General features: G+C 45.2%; 2 long non-coding RNA genes across 2 annotated transcripts in view; both read right to left on the minus strand.

The window, feature by feature from the left end:
- LOC137482450 (uncharacterized) overlaps positions 1–14,552 on the minus strand; it is a 63,167-nt gene extending 48,615 nt beyond the window's left edge. Inside the window, exon 1 of the long non-coding RNA XR_011004070.1 lies at positions 14,541–14,552. This is a non-coding gene — a long non-coding RNA (uncharacterized lncRNA). The remainder of the gene's footprint in view (positions 1–14,540) is intronic.
- LOC137482448 (uncharacterized) lies at positions 422–1,462 on the minus strand. The gene is made up of 2 exons (XR_011004069.1): positions 1,061–1,462; positions 422–747 (listed from the first exon to the last, which is right to left on the minus strand). It is a non-coding gene; the product is annotated as an uncharacterized lncRNA (long non-coding RNA).
- Positions 14,553–17,006: the final 2,454 nt, after the last annotated feature.

Genomic DNA, 17,006 nt, shown 5'->3' on the forward strand with positions numbered 1-17,006 from the left:
GGAAGAGTTGGGCTCATTCATAGCTTGTGTATGTTCTGCAGCATGAGCAGAGTTATAGGAAACTGCTGGTGAAACTGCACTGGAACACAGAGGGATTTTCATGCTGGTCTATAATACACATCCCACAGATGATGTATGGTCCTGTAACTTTTTCTTAATGAAATGGGAACGAAAATAGCCAAGTGAATTACAATTATTCCTAATGGTTCATTTTTCTCTGTGTGCAGAATGTGTGAATGCAAACACAGCTCACACGGAGCTCTATGAATTGCACCCCCTTGCATTGAACTTCTCGTCCCCCACAAGCAATTTTATCAGTCTAAACATTGTCCTGCAACAAATTTCTACCAGCAGGGTGTACCAAGGACATCCGCTAAGGCTGTAAAGGCATCATTAGAGCAATGGTGCTGCAGGGGGAACAGAACAATCTCCAGAATGGTCCCAGGTTGTTTTAAGAAGCAGAAGAAAACTGAAAAGCAGGCCGTTAAATATCCCAATATTTCAGGACTCTAAGCCCCAGGAGAAGGCAATTTTACTTGACAAACAAGCATTAATGCAAAGCAAAACTACAGCTATTGTATGTTGTTCTTTCCCACTCATTTATTTTTTTCTTCTCCTCAGAGCTGTTGCGCAGGTGGCACAGGGGATGCTGTGAACTGGGGACTGCTGGGCACCCACTGCTGTGGTGTGAGCGCATACAGATCCAGTGGGATGCTGTGTGGCTGCCAAGGACTGCACAGTGATACCCTGCAAAAATGGGCAAAGTATCCCATGTATCAGCTCCCACAGTGCTGGGGATTAGGATTTTTCCTTTTGTTTCTTTCTTTCGGGGAATTTTCTTGTATTTGTTGCTGAGACAAATAGGACCGGTACTTAAGAAAGACAAAAGATATAGCCAAGGAGAAGGGAGAGAAGTGCAGCTGGCTGAGGGGCATTCTCTTGGGAAGGGCAGAGATGCCATGAGATTTGGGCTGGGGGGAAGGGGAAAGGGCAGCTCCTCACTTTCTCGCTCTTGACATTGGAGGGGAGACAGGCTGCGGTCGCTCTGGGGAGAATTCACCTGCAAGATGGGATTCCGTCTTCTGCTGTCTTCTTCTGCCGTGAGTGAAGCTCTACTTGTGGGAGCAGCCATTGAACTGGGGCCTTATTAACACCCGATCTCACTGGAAGGGACCCTCACCATCTACTCAGGTGCCTCAGGGAACGCCCGGGACCCCGAGCCCCTTCCCGCTCTGAGGGAGCCTCTCCCGGCCGTGTTCAGGAGCCGGGCTGCCGCTGCCCAGCCCCGCCGTTCCTCTGCCACTGCTCCGGGTGTTTCACTGCACAGTAACCCCACACCCTGCCCGACAGGACACCCCATGGCTGCTGCTACAGCTGCGGAGTTTCTGCTACGTTTTGTTTACCGCCCTGCCCCGGGGTGTGCCCGTCTCTGCTGTCCCAGCTCCGCTCCGAGGTTCCTGCCGCAGCCATTTCTCCATCCGGCCCGGCCGCCATCACCGCGTGAGGGAGACGCGGCCGAGCTCGCGGCACAGCGCCCCCTGCAGGCGCGGGGGAACCATCGCAGCCCGCCCGGCCGGGAGCCAGCAGCGCCCCTGCTGGCCGTGCCCGGAACTGCAGCCAAGGGGAGCTGGGGCTGGGGCTGTGTTCTGCTCGCTGCGGCTGCCGGCGCTGCTGGTGGTGCTGCTTTGCCTTGTTTTACATATACACTATCTCATATCTTTGCCTGAAAGCCCCTTAATTTCAAGGTTATAATAATTTGGAGGGAAGGGGGTCATATTTTTTTCCATTCCAATGGAGGTTCCTGCCTTCCTTGGCAGATACTTATCTTTCAAACCAAGACACACAGCCTCTCTGGTACCTCAGGGTTAGGGTTTGAGGACTTTTTAATCTACTTGCCTCTTGTTGTCTTTGCTGAATGCACCTGGGACAGATTTTGAGCTTATTTCAGGTGAAGTCCAGGTGTCTGTGGACTTCCATGAGTGACAGCTGGATGTCTCCTGCTACTGGGAGGACCCAGGTGTCCTGCTAACATAAATCTCCCCAAAGGCAGCTGATTCCCTTCCAGTGCCCTTTGCTGTGGGCCAGACTCTGTCCTGGCACCCAGGTGTTCTGCAGCAGATGGTGCCATCCTCCCAGAAGCCAGGCTGTGACAGCCCAGCTGCTCTGGGGCTCCCAGGGCAGCATCAGCACAGCCACCACAGATGAGTTACAGTCCCATGACCCAGGGCTTCCACCTGCCCATGGGGTGACAGGGCTGGGAGCAGAGCTGGCTGTGGGAGCAGTGGAATGTCACAGCCTTCCTCTGCCCAACCTACCAGCACAGGCAGACACTGTGGTTCATCACCCTCCGGACTTCCCACAACACATGGACTCTGCAATGATAATCAGGTGTGACACTGGCCTTCTTTTTTGAAAGTTCTTAATGTACAGTGACTACCCTAGGGATGCTATTCCTTTGAGAGAACTAGGACAGAGTGTTTAGCAGAGCAGCCTGAGCCCAAATATTTTGTTTTGCTTTAATTAGTCAGAGAGAAAAAATAATAACAATGTCTTCCTCAGCAGCTCCCAAAGTGCCACAGAAAGACAGTCAGTGCCATGCCATTCCTTTTCAAGGTGGGGAAAAGGGCATAAGGGCAAGTGTGGACTGGCATAGTCATCACCCCTTTATGTGCTCTAAAAAGAGCTGAGGACTTAGGATAATGAGGTTTAAGGCCCATGGTTTGGGATGCTGGGAAGGGGTTCCCCATCACCCAGACACCTGGAGATGCTGCTGAACTCTGCCTAAGACCCTGCTGCAATGGCCAGCCCCTGCAAGGCTCCCTTGGAAGTACTAGAAAGGGTATCACTAATGAGTGGTGGTGCTTACTGTAGAAAGTGGCTGTGTGCAGAAATATTCACAAAACTGGAAGTGAGATAGTGGAAGCATCCCAAATGTGGCATAGAAAAGGGATGGTTTTGCCCCTTCTTCATTTTACTCCCTCTTCCCTGTTAAGAATGTTTTCATCAAGAAGAAAATGTGTTTTGAGTTGCTTTTACACATCAGCCAGGGATCTCAGATTTGAGGCAGCCTGCTTTACACACTTACCAGTCTTCTCACTGAGGCTGGGTTGGGGTCTGGATACTCCCACAGCAGCTGGTGCAAGCTCAGAACTTCCCCGCTAATGTGCTCCCTTGCTGCTCAGAATGCAGGGATACTCCTATAAACAGCAATAAAGCCATGTACTTAACCAATAAAACAGGCATAGGAGCTCTGACACCCAGACATCAGAGCTGAGATAATGACCCTCCTGGAATCTAACCTCTGCGTAGGCTGAGCTATTATGATTTCTCACTCCACAGCTATTATCCTGCATTATCCTGCCTGCCATCCCACTGCTCTCTGTGGTGTGTGCTGTGTCATACAGCAGCTCCCAGGCTGTGATCGGTGTCCCCAAGTCCCCAGCACTGATCCCCTGCACATGACGGGGTTGGGGTGGTATTGATGCTTGCCAGCTTCTGGTGTTTGCTGAGTGTTGCTGCTCTTCACTCAGGTTTCAGTGAGCACAGGATGGCTGTGTTTGCAGCCAGGCAAACCCAGTTCCCTCAGGGAAGGGCTCTGCACCATACGTGCTGTTTGTCACATGCATTGTGTGTCCTGACTAACAACATCCTTACACATTTTACCTATGTACTTGCACACTGGCTGGGAAGGTGTGTTGCTGACAGTGAAACCCATCTGCCTGATGTAAAATGGTGTGTTTAGATCAGCCGTGTGCTGGTTGTCTGGTTCCATAAATCCAGGAGCAGTTTTACAGTGCTGGTCTTACAGAAACATTGGCTTTGCTCTGGAGAGGTAAAGAAGCAGATAACAGCTTGTGGTCTTAGATGAGGGAGCGGGAAACAAAAGTTCATGTAAATTCCCCTTCTAAGAAGTGCAAACCTCTGCAGTTTTGAGCTATGAAGTGTTTGATGTTTCATTTTAGACCAAGTGCTGTAAGAAAGAGGAGGATGGTGTGGTATATAGGATGTGGAGAAGGCTGAGGAATTCAATGACTTTTTGCCTCATGAGCAAGGGCTCCAGCCACGCTGCCCAAGCCATAGAAGGCAAGTGAGGGACTGGGAGAAGGAAGAAAGATCAGGTTCAAGAACATCTGAGGAAAACTAAAGGTGCTCAAGTCCATGGGACATGAAGAGATGCATCCATCCTGAGGGAACTGGCAGATGGAAGTGGCTAATTTCAGAACTCATGGCAGTCTTCACCATAGCAGCCAGCTGTTCCTGGCCTCTGGTTTGGGGTACTGCTCTGAGCTAGCGCCTTGCCATAAAACCAGGAATCATGTCCCAGGGTCATCTGATCCATTGCTCTGATACATCTCAGTCCACCTGTTTCAGCCTGCTGAAAGCTTTGCTCTTAGACGGGTGACATCCCTGAAGAACACCAGCCCTTATTTCAGGTGGGATTTTCTGGTGGACCTGGCTGGGGTGTCTGCTCAGGGTAAGCTCAGTTCTCTGGTGCACTTGATTTATGCATTTGTCCCCTACATGTCTTCTGAAAGGGGAATGGGGCTCCCAGCTACATTTTAAAATGCAAAACAACATATTGACATCTCTGGAAAATTAAGTTTCATGCAACAACCACTTTAGAGACTGTGATTTTAAGTGACTGGAGAATAGTTTTTAACCTAAGTGGAATCTAGAGGTAGATTTACATAACAATTGATCTAAAAGCTCCCTACCGCCCACAAAGAGGGTAAAGAAATCTGTTTCTGCTCCATTTTGTGTTTTAAGTGCTTCTAACAATGCAGCAATGAATTGTTTCAGTACAATTTGCACATAACACAATAGTCTGCTCCAGAGAAAAACTCCTTCATAGCATTTCTACGTGTCTGAAGTCCTGCTCAGAGGCTTGAGTGCATTTTAGTAAAAACTTTCTCCTTTGGCTTTCTAGATTCAGTTATTTGTTTGAATTTTAAGTAGTTTCAGAATATACTGTTTAATTTTTTTTCCTTCTTGTGGCAGGGAAAAAAAGCCATTAAGCCCAGATTTAACTTCATGTGCATGAGCAAAATAGCTTTTATTAATGCCTTCAGCTGTGATGAGTGAGAACTCTGAGCTGTCAACTCTAACTCTAGGGAGAGTCCCAATGCTCCACTCAGACTTTCCGTTAAAGGATGAGAAACTGCATGACAATGTATCAGTGAAAAGCCCATGAAATTGAGAGCACACAATACAGTATTTATTACTATTATGGTTCAGTAAAAAGGTGAAACTTGTCAAACAGGGAGGAGAAAGTGGGTCCCGAATTTCTATCCAGTCAGGCTTTACAGTCCCTGTTTGACCATATTTTTTCCATCTTTCAAAGTAGGAAACTCAGGATTCAGCCAAATGGATGTTTATTTGCCTTTGAACACCAGCAGATATTGCCTCCTCCTGTAGCCTTGTCAGTACTGAGTTTTTACTCCGCAGCAGGGCAGAGGCTGAATCTGGCCCAGGTTTGATCAGGGACTCAGGAAGACAGCACGCTCACACCTTGCAGAAGCTGCTGCATCCTCTGCCAGAAAGCCAGCACTTCTTTATTTTAAAAGTAACTCTCTGGTTGCTATGGTTTCCAAGAAGCACAGCTCTGACATTACTGTGAGTCTCAAACAACAGCACAAGAGGTGAGAGGCTCCCCAGCCCTGTCACGGGGCTGATTTGTTTTCCAGGCCAGTGTTGTCACCTGGGCCACCTCCAGCTGCAGGGGTGCAGGGAGCTGGGTCCTCTGGCTCAGGCATCACAGGACTTCCTTGGCTATAGGGATTTTTCCAAGATCACACCCACCCCATGTGGTTGCAACACACGGGTACAGACCAGGTCATTTATGCCTTCAGAGAAATAGGATAATTTGATTTAAGAAAGTCTTGCTGTGCCAACATTCTGCCCACAACTTTCAGAAGGATGTGTAAAACCTACCCTCAGAGCTCAAAGATTTTCCCACTGCTGTGGGTTTAGTGTTATAATCTCTTTTTTTTCAGCCTGTTTAGCAACTAGGCTGTCAATCAATACCTCTTGTCTCAAATAGAGGAGTTTGGCATTGGTTTATTTTACACCTGCAGGTGAAATTTTGTAGCTGTTAGAGACAAATCATCTGTTACATACCCAAGGAGCAGGCAGGTATTATTAGAAATACTCTCACCTATCCATGAGGATTGTGAGAAGCAGCAGTGCACCTAGGTGGGTTTCAGGGGAAGCTGCCAGTCAGGAAATGCCCTCGGAACAACTCCTGCCTTTGCTGATGGCCAGTATTGTGCTGATTAATCACTTTTAAAGTTCAGTTAATCCATAATCTTGTCAGGAAATGTTGAGAAAGCAAATTTGCTCTGAACAGAAGGCAGGCTCTGAGGGTAGGACATGTTTCCATTCTAAATAGGTGTTTGCTGGTGCAAAACTGAGTTTGTGTAGGATCCACTAAGCACCTCTATTTTTCCTTCCCTCAGTCTTTTCCCATTTGATGGAAAAAAAAAATCTTTTCAGTTTCTCATTGCTCTTCCTGTGCAATGAGAGTTTTGGAAACGAGGGATGGTTTCCTCCTCTTCTTTCCAGTAGGAACATGCATGAGGTAAAGACAGAAGAAGACCTTAGAAGGACAGGAGGGCTCTGCATCTCCTTACCTGCCTGCCCTGCCTAATCCACACTGGCCACAGGCATAAGTTTTACAAGGGATCACCTGCCCTTCAACTGGAGCAATATTTTGAGTGCAGGAGTGACACAAACCAAAGCTGTAGCTGTGATGAAGAACAGATAAAACAGGGAAGAATTTGCCACTTTCTTCTATGAGTAAATGGCAACATTCTAGACTCAGTACCATTAAACTGTTCAGAAAAACAGGAGCTCACAGAAAAAGAGGTAATTTCCTCCTTCTTTGTGGACTGGAGACACCACAATTGCTCTATAGCATCAGCAACTCCATCACCACCAGAGTGAGTCAAAGAGGAAAAAATAGTCAGGAAGGCAGGAAAAAAATAATCCACCTCTATTTTTCTTTTCTTACCAAATTAAATGACCTGCACCAGGGAGTTTCTAACACTTCTAAAAGGTTGACTGAAGCTCCAATTTATTTCCTGTCAGATTCTCACATGCTCCAGTGTGATGAGGACTGCCCTACAAGCACTGAGCAGCCTCTCCTTGCTCAGAGTCTGTGTCCCTGGTGCACCACACATGCAGCTCCCAGCCGCTCAGGCAGTGGGTGCAGTCTTTGGTTTGTTTTGTTGCTGTGGTTTTTAAGTGACCGCTGTGTTTGCAGAGGAAAATTCGGGTAGGAATAGAGGTGGCTTTCATGGTGTCAGGATGAGGCTCCTTGCAGCTTGCATTGTAGCTCTGGCCAGAGGAAAGGCAGCCAGAATGCAGCTTTATTACTGACAAAAGCAATTTCTGAAGCACTTGGTGATTTTAATAGCCTTCAGTTAATGCGAGCAGGTGAGGCTGAGCCAGGAAGACCAGCCCAAAATGTGAGGTTTGGGAAAGCAGCCTAATGCCAAGCTCTGGAGGGCTGCTGAGGTGCTGCAAACCAGCCCTGCTCTGCCAAATGTGATGCTGAGGAACCACAATGGCTGGTGGGACAGGTGGTGTAGGCAACAAGAGGTAGTGGGTGTGAAGAGGGAACCACCTCCCACGATATCCCAGCCACACAGACCTGTTGCTGTTCCTTGGCTAGCTCAGATGGGCCACGAGGTGCCTGTCCCAGAGTCTGACAGGTAGCCTTTGCCCATCTACCCTCCCATGCTCCACGTGGTTTGTGGATGTTTGAAATGCTCCATGGTGTGACTGAATAATCCCAGCTGTCCTGGACCTCCCATCCCAAAGCTGGATAAAGCTTGTAGAAAGGATAGATTTCTATAGACCCTGCTCCTGCAGCTCCCAGCCTCCATACAAGATTTCTGTACCTCATGGCAGGAACAAGAGAATGAGCCTGAAAGATTACATAAGATTTTCAAATGTGTCTGAGCCCTATAGTGTGAGATTTGGCCTATACAGGACTCTCCAAAGGGCTGTGTAGAGGCTGAAGAGCACATATTGGTAAAGACAGCATCCCTCTCCTGCACTGCACTGCTCGGAGGGGAACAGCACTCTATGGCATGCATAAAATTAGTGATACTGTGTTTTTGTTTCCTCCTCTGATTAGCAAAGCTTGTTGCAAGTGGTGTGTTTAAACAGATATTATGCAGGAGGGTGATAACCAGTTTTAAGTCATTATTCAAGCAGTTTAATTTGATGTTGCTCCATAAATAATCTAAGTCTATTTGCATGCATATTTTGTTGACAGGAAGATAAAAACCATAATTCCTACAAACAACATAATAACATTTTATCAGTTGCAAAAATAGAGCAAAAATCTGCTTTTCAAAATGCAGTGGTTCAATCATTAAAAAGTAGATCTGCATCACATCCAGTCATATTAAAAAAAAAAAAAAAAAAAAAAAAAAAGATACGGCTCCATCCATAGCCTCCATGGAAGTACAGAAAAGACTAAACCATGTAAGCTGGGGACAGTACCTTTTCCTGGCTGAGAATATTGGCTGATGTCAGTGTTCTCTGGATCTGATGACTGCATTGTTAATAGAGGGTGCTATGTCCCCGTGCATCACTTAGATACACAAAGTAAATTTTATGGGGTTTGACTATTCTTTGTGAGACTATCACATGGTTACAAAAGAAGAAAAGGAAGTTTCATAGTTCAGTCAAGCAACTTTTCAAAAATACTTCTCTGTGTTATGAGTCCAAAAGCAAATCCCCCAGCCTGCTGCTGTGGCTCGCAAAGCTCAGGGGTCGTGTTGCCCCAGCACAGCTCCCAGCACTGGCAAAGATCTACTGCCAGAGAGTGCCCTGCTAGCACAGAAGGTGGGCAAGGCTCATAGAAAGTGGAAATAAGAGACTAGCTTTTATAGATGATAAATAAATTATTTTTTGGGAGTTTTTCAGTACCTGGTTTGAAACATCTACATCATGCAGCCTTTAAAAATTTCATCCCTGTTTCTGCTGTTCTGTGAGCAAATCTTGGCAGATGTAAACTTGTGCCAAATAGGGTGAAATTAGGCTCTACTGGGAGTCCTATATGTGTTTAGAATTGACAAATGTGCAGATCTTTGATATTGCTGCCTTGTGCAAGTTGTACCCAGAGCCAACCTTCCTGGACAGCAGAGTGCAGATAAGTGCATCCATTCATTCCAGGTCAAACAAGAAAAAATGTTACTTTTCCTGAATTTTTTTCACATTTCACAAAACTGTCTGCTCTGTATTTTCATCCCCCTAGCAACTGCAGGAGCACCTGGGCATCTCCTCAAATCTCTCCCCATGCATAAAGATGAGATTTTTGATCTCATACAGCGTTTGCTGCCTTGAAGTGAATTTTCTCATCAAATTCCCCCACCAAAGTCTCTCAGTTGGTGCCAAGTTCAGGATCCCCAGGGCAGGACATCCTGGCCTGGAGGGATGGCTGGAAGCACTCATTATCCATGGTTTGTGTGGAGGTGTTTCCAAGCCTGGAACAAAATCTGGGCTGAGGTTTAGCTGTGCCCAGCTGGCCTCACCTCATGCCACCAAACTGGCCAACACTACAGTGATGAGTTCTGTAGAAAAGAGCAAATTCATCCTGCAGATCTGCCTGCCAGAATTCAAAAGCTTCCTAAAGACATGACAGCAAACCGGACTATCTGTTCTCATCAATGGTGAGGAAGAGATGCTGTCAGCAATCTGGTAACTGCTTCTACCTTTCATGTACTGAGAGTTAACTGTTGTTTGGAAAGAGGGAAGAGTGTAGCCTTTACCCTTTTTTTTGCTAAATCAGTTTCTTCTGAATGAAATTAAGTTTGCAGCTGGTGCTGGCAGTTTGGAAGGAGGACTCTGCTTTTAGTGTCGGGCCATAAGGTCTGTTTGTTCACTCTTTAATACTCTGTAAGACTTTGCTTTACTTTAAGAAACAATTTCATCTGTCTGCAATAAATAAATAAAATACTTGCCAAGTCAGGGACGCATTACCATTTTGTTGAGGCACAATACTGGTAGAGAAAGTAATTGTGTCTTTGGAGAACACCATTCATTTTGCAGTGGGTGGTTCTTGATTATTGAAGTTGAGTTCCTCAATAAAAGATGCTTGTTGTTGGAAATAAGCTGTAATTTAGCAAATACTCCTAGTGTAGAAGTTAATAATGCAACCATTTTAGAGGCAGCACTTTCCAGATTTTAAATCTTGGTTTTGAGGCAATGAGAAAGTGTGGGGTCTCTCATCAGCTCCTAAAAGACAAACCTAAGAGTTATTGTTTTGACTTGGACAGAACTTCCATTTTGTGCTATCTTGAACAGATCAAAGTTTGTCCAGTCTTACACAACTTCAGCTTTTCATTGTTTTTAAAATAAGAAATTTCAAAGAAGAATAGGTTCCTAATGAAGAACAAAAAGAACCAAGAATGAACAGCACAGAAGTCCAACCCAGCTCCATAGAGTTGCCTAAGCAAGGAAGTCAGCAGGGACACCAGGGGGTGAATTCATAGCCTGCTTCTAGCTTTTGCAAGGAAAGGAATGATCTTAAAAATGTGAAATCACTAAGAGTTAATCCAGCTGAATGTCCCAGTCAATTTATTGCCAGTCTTCCATAAGAAAAAGACCAGGTGCCCATCTTACCTGATGCCTCTGTGTGGGTAATGCTCAGAGTAAAGTGGCAGGTGGGAGTGACTGGTGGCACTGTGGCTCTTGTGGGACACTGCCCTACATTCATTAAATCGGATTTTTCCAAAGAGCAGCACATGCAGCAGCTGGCAGCAGACCTGGATCAAGGGCGTTCTCCCAGACTTGCAAACAATGACACTGTCTCTGTGCTTTGCTGAACACATTTGGGTGCAGAACTATTAAGAAAATGCTCTTAGATTCAGGGTGGAGAGCAGCAAGTAGCTCACTCTGGGTTTACCAGATTGTATGGGATGAAAGACAACTAATAATTTAGCAGCAGAAGAAATGCATTTATTGCACATCAGGACCTAGGCTAAATTTGTCCTGAATCTGAAATTAAATATGAAAAGCAAACAGAAGAGAGTAAAACCAGTTCTAGAATCAGGCTCTTACTTCCACGGGCACAAAGATGGAAAATGTGAAGAACTATCCATTGCTGCACCCACCCAGCTGGAAATGTTTCAGTGACCCAGACAGCCCAGGAGGTGTCTAACTGACTCTGCCATTTTAGCAAATGGATAATTGATGGGTTATTTATAGATGACATTCTCATGGTTGGTTGGAGAGCCAAGGAAGTCTGTCTGAAGTGGTGGCTGGAGGCACTAGAGGGCTCTGGTCCCTTTGCAGAGTTGCTGTGGTAGATAGAGCAGAAGTGTGTGTGGCCTCCTGGAGGTTCCTGGGCAGACACATCAAGAGGGGTGGTTTCTTGGGCCAGTTTTACTGTTCTGGCAAGAACAGTTTTTTTCACAGCCAGGACAGAAACCTGCGGAGCACAGACTAGCCAGCTCCTGTGTGCTGACCTCCCTGCCCTGTGGCATCCCCCAGCTGGCAAGTGTTTGCTCTGCTGCACTCTCACTTCCATCACCAGCATTTTTCACTTTCTTTCCTGCTTTTTCAGCTGCTTATAATTTGTCCTTTTTTCAGGGCGTTGCTTTGTTATTGCTGTTTCTTTTCTCTGGTGCACAAAATTCCCTCTTATTGTTTGTGTTTGCCTTTCTATCTGGAGCATTATTGTGCTTGAAAGGACTGTTGTGAAATCCTGCAGTTTTCATGAATTAAATGAAGCAGTGGGAAAACAAACAGATCCAGGAGTCTCAGAGCATTTGCTTGGTTTATAGCATTACTTGGGCTTTTCAGTTCACTGTGTGCTGGACATGGAGAGAGTCAAGCTCCCTAGGAGAGCAAAGACAGCAAAGACCACCCCCACCTTTCTTTTTGGGAAACTCACGTGGGATAAAGTGTGGAAGGCTGCAAGGTATGGATATCAAGGACTTGAGAAGCCTCCAAAACATACAAAGGCAGAAATAAAAGGGAAGGGAATGGAAGTGACATGATGTGAAGTAACACAAGCACAGTGTTGGAAGGGTTTATCCTACTTTTGAAAATGGCAAAGAATGAAATGCAGGGGCATTGCCTCTTTACAGCATTCTTTACCTGAAAACATAGTCCAGAGAGGCTTTTATGTCCTTTACCCCATCCCAGGATTTTCTGATGATTCTACTAGATGGTCCACATGGCAACTTCCTGAAAACCATAGATTATCAGCTCAAATCAAGTTGGCTCAAATTCTTCATGTCAGATGTAGATTTTTTTTATCAGAAAGTAGAATTTCACATCAGAGAGAACTATAGCTTCAAATCTGGCATGCAGACAGGCAAGTAACTGCTTTGTTGAAGGACTAGATTTTGTGAAATAATATTCATCTACTTTAATTTTCATGCAGCTGGGTTAAGCCTTGCCTCATTATGTTGCCATTAGGTGCATTAACATTTTTTGACAAAACTACATTAAAATTGTAGATTGATCTTGGTGTGCTGCAGAGACCATGCTGACTTTCTAAAGTGCCTTGAAATACTTCATGTTTTGATGTGAAAGAAGATGAAAGGAGTGAAAATCTATTAGACAGATATCCTGTGTGGTACTATGACATTTGGTGTATCATGTTTTCAAAGCAGGATTTGACATGGAGCACGTGTGGTGGAAAGAATCCCTAGTCAGAAAAACTCAGGATACAGCAACAGTAAGAAAAATTATACATAAAATGAGAAGATGCAAGTTCAAGTGACTAAAAATTTTTAATGGAAGATCTTTTATTTGTGGAAAGCCCAAAACATAGAAGTGAAGTGGATATCATTAATTTCAGCAGCTGTTTGTTCTCCTGCCACCATACAGCTAACATTGAGACTGAAGATCTGTTTATCTGCAATAACTGAATATCAGAAATGTTCTGTTGTGATATTTTATGTTGGGATGCCCTTACTGCCTGGATTTTAGCAAACAGAACAGTAAGCTTTTCCTAGGAGAGAGCAGCCTGGGTAGCAGATAGGCCTGGAGATCAGGGGAATTTCAGCCTTGCAGAAAGCTCAGCTCTGCCTTGTAGTTATGGAGGTAAAAAGCTGAAGTCACATGCAAGAAAGAATTATTATCTCTAAATGTGTTGCTTTGAAGAGAAAGGACAGATTAGTTATAAACGTTTTAAATTTAACTTTCAGTTAGAAAAAGATGAGCTTGAGATCAGCCTGATTGCCACCATGGGGGATTTGAGACAGGCTTCTCGAATTCTTGACTCTGAGATGTTTTATTGCTGGCTCTGCTGTACAAACAACAGTGACTGAACTGTAAGAGTACTTGTGAATGGGTTTTAGCTCTCTTGACTTAGCCAAGGGAAGCCAACAAGGACTCAGGCTGCATTTGAATTTCCATTTCATGGAAAGTGTGCAGCAGCAGTCGGGTGGTCTCAGAGGAGATGAGGCTGGTATTCTGTGGGAGTCCATGGCTGCTCCCTCGCTGTCCTGTGCAGAGCAGGTCTCCCCTCTCATGCTGAGGACATGATTGTACCCTCTCTTCATCTCTGGTTTCACTAATCACCTGGAAGCACTTTGTTAGTCGTTTTTCAGGGATGTAACTAAATATGGATCCAGCCTCTCATCTTCATGCAGTGACTATAATGATGTCCTTTAAAGTGCAGTTTCTCATTGCAAAAATTCCTTGTCTGGGGGAGTCCTTGTCCTCTGTACCAGCCCAGAGCATCATTTGGCTTATGATTGTGAACTCCAGTTCAGGCCTTCATCATATTATTTACAATATCACTGAGTACTCTGTGGGGGAAAAACACTAAAGTCTACTTCCTAACACAATCTTTGCTCTATTTATTCTTTTAAAAATTTACCTGACGAGCTGGGATCAAGGCTAGAATATTTCTAACTTCTCTTTCTCCTACCAAGCAAAATCAAAGCTGCTGATCTTCACAGAGCTGGCTGCTGATTGAAGTACAATCACTCCTCATCACTGCAACATGCAGGCCATTCAGTTCTGGGCTTCTGCAAGCCAAGACCCAATGCTGACCACAGGGCAGGATGCAACAGCCTCATGGAGATGAGCACCAGGTGGCTTTGTCCCTCTGGCTCCAGCAGATTACCGGGAAAACACAAGCAGGAGCTGATGGACTGAGGGAAGAGCTGTGAGGAATGAATATGAGCCTCAGGTGTGGAAAGAAATTATGGTTTTGTTATTGTCAGGGACTGGGGGTGAAATGGCAAGTGAGAAACAAGAATGAAAAGAGAGGGAGGTAACAGGAGCCTCTTCCTTTGGGAGATGGAGGGGCCCAGCCCTTTGTAATGCTCTTTGCTGTGTATGAATGACCAGTTAATAGAGGTCCTGCTGGGTTTACCTTCACTTGCAGGGTGAGCTTGAAGCACCCTTGCTTTAGGTAGGAGGACCTTTTCTTGAGGCAGCAGTTGAATTCCTCAGCCCCAAAACATGGTCTTTGCTACCTTCTGGCACCCACTCAGGTGATGGGGACCAGCCTCTGCTGCTGGGCCCCCTTCTCTCCAGCTCTGTGCATTGCAGGGGCTTCTGACTTGAACTCCAGAGCCCTCAGATTCCAGAGGTGAGCAGGGGGCTGAAGCTTGGGAAGGCAGTGTCCAGTCTGTGGCCATGCAGAGGTGAGATGGGTGGATTTGTGTAGCAGTGGGGGCAGGCAGGGTCAAGGGGACACTGCCCAGCTGGCACTGGAGGGCAGCCTCCCCGGAGGAGAATTAGCTCCTATTAGAACTAAGCTTCAACTTAATTATTTGAGCTACACTGGGATAATTTCAATTAGCTCTTCACATCTGATGCTATCTCTCCTTTTCTGCTTAGGCAGCATTTGCCCTGAATGTTTTTGCTCTTGTGCTGGAGTTTACCATGGCTAAAAGTCTCACCCGTTCTCCAGGTTCTTTGTATTTTTGTATTTATCTCTGAGTCTCATTGTTTATCAGATTGTTCAGGATATTGAAACAATTTATGGGAAGCGGTTTCCTTTTGATTAAATTGCATCTGTGGTGCAGAGATGCATTTCGCTGCCTCTCTTCTCTCACCAGCATGAAATCTCAGTTGGATATATCCTCTCAGATGATCAGACTTTCTCAGAGTCCTTTCCCCTTCCCCCTTGGTGCTCCTTTATCAGTGCATATCTGCAGTGTCACATGTGTGATGGAGCTAATGTGTAGGCAATATCTCTTCATTCAGGGGAAAGAGTGCTTTGAAAATGAGGGAGATGAAGTAAAGAAAACTTCTGTGAGCTTTGGTGAAAGTGACCTGTTCTTCTGGGATAAGATAATTTTAAAACTTTACCCAAAAATATTAACTTGCATTCAGGGTTGTCTCATGGTGCAAGTGATGGGAGGAATAGCCTTCCCTTGAGAAGCTGATAAAGGCAGAAGGGCCTTGTGAATGAATTCTCTGTTCAGGAATGGTGCTGCTGATGCCCAAACCCTGATTTGTACAAGGGTTAAAAGAAAAAATAAAATCCCACTATATTTTGTTACCCTTCTCTACACAATTTATGAATCTAGGATGAGTGTATATCCCCCCTTTGTCTTCTTTTTTTTTTTTATTGATTTCAAATTCTAGGGTGATGCTTGAAGATGTCATGAAAAATAATTTTAATATGTGTTAGCTGTATAATTACATGAATTAAGCCATTCTGCCATTGCTTCTTGTTCCAAGGGGCCAGTTTTCACACAGATGGCTATGACTTATTTACCCCACAGAAGGGTTGCTCTACAGGAGCATCTGTTTGAATTTCATCTAGAACAGGAACTCTGCCCACATTGGGCTGGAGACCTCTGCTCATTTGCAGTTGTCTTTTGTTGATTTCAGCCTAAGCAATCTCCCAAGTGATTGGAAATGTCAGAGAGATGTGATAGTGTGATCTGAAGGGTTGTCTCTGTTCAATAACAAAGCAAACTTGTGGTTGACTTGTAATAATTAAAACTGTTAGCTCAGCTAATCAATATGTCTCAGTTTAGCTAAGTATTGCTCAACTTCAGACTTTCTCTTTAATTAAACTTGCTTCAGTGACCTTTTATCCCCTTGCTTGCATCAATAATGCCATCTGTTTGCATATATAAATGTGATAGGAAGGGTGCACTCAAGCCAGCTGTATGGAAATCTTGACTGAACAATTTTATGAGGAAATGATAGGAAGGTTCACGATGCATTTGCAAGAGAAAGGCAGACACAGCTAGGAGAAACTAGTTCAGTTCCTTCACAGGAACTAGCAGGTTGCTGGCAGTGAGTGTCCTGATTCCATGGGATTTCAACAGGTTTGCTCCTTTCTTATGGATCAGCAGGGATTCCACCCCTGTAAATCATGTTGTGGCTGTGCAGGAACCAAAAGCATGTGTGATTACAGTGAACCAGGTCTGTATCCAAAACCACAGAGCAGTTTCAGTACCATCAGTGGAAGGTGATCTACCAGATCACCAGTCTGCTCTGACATGTCCCTTCTCTTCTGCTGCTTCTGAGAACTGCCCAGATTTACAGACTGGGAATTTACCTCTTTTTAATTCCGTGTGAAACTGGATCGATCAGGAAACCCTTCACTCTGACTGTAGCAAATTTACATGCTAAATGCTCCCATAGTCAGAGGCTGAGTAATACAGATGACATTTTGTCTGGCTGTGGATTTTCAGCCTCTGTTGGTACAGACCACCTGAGATCTCTTGGCATCAGGCAGAGACATCCATTTGTGTCTCATTTCCTCTACCTAGTAAACACAGGTTAATCTTTCTCGAACTCATGGCTGAAGAATTTCAAAAGGAAATAAGTCTGCTTTGTGGGAGCCAGCACAAAAATGCCAGCCCTGCATGTTGACTCAGTTCAGAGGGTCTTAACAAAGCTGGTGGGGTTTAGGGCAGAGCTAGGAGCCAGCCAGCCCAGTGCTGGATTGTGCCCTTAGCTAGCAGGCAAATTCATCACCCTGTGATTCATCCTGAATGGGGAAAACAGCTGAACTTTCATATGACAGTAGAGTGGGCAGCTTTGGATTGTTAAAAATCACT

The sequence above is a fragment of the Anomalospiza imberbis genome, chromosome 14, assembly GCF_031753505.1.
Source record: "Anomalospiza imberbis isolate Cuckoo-Finch-1a 21T00152 chromosome 14, ASM3175350v1, whole genome shotgun sequence".
Lineage (NCBI taxonomy): Eukaryota > Metazoa > Chordata > Aves > Passeriformes > Viduidae > Anomalospiza > Anomalospiza imberbis.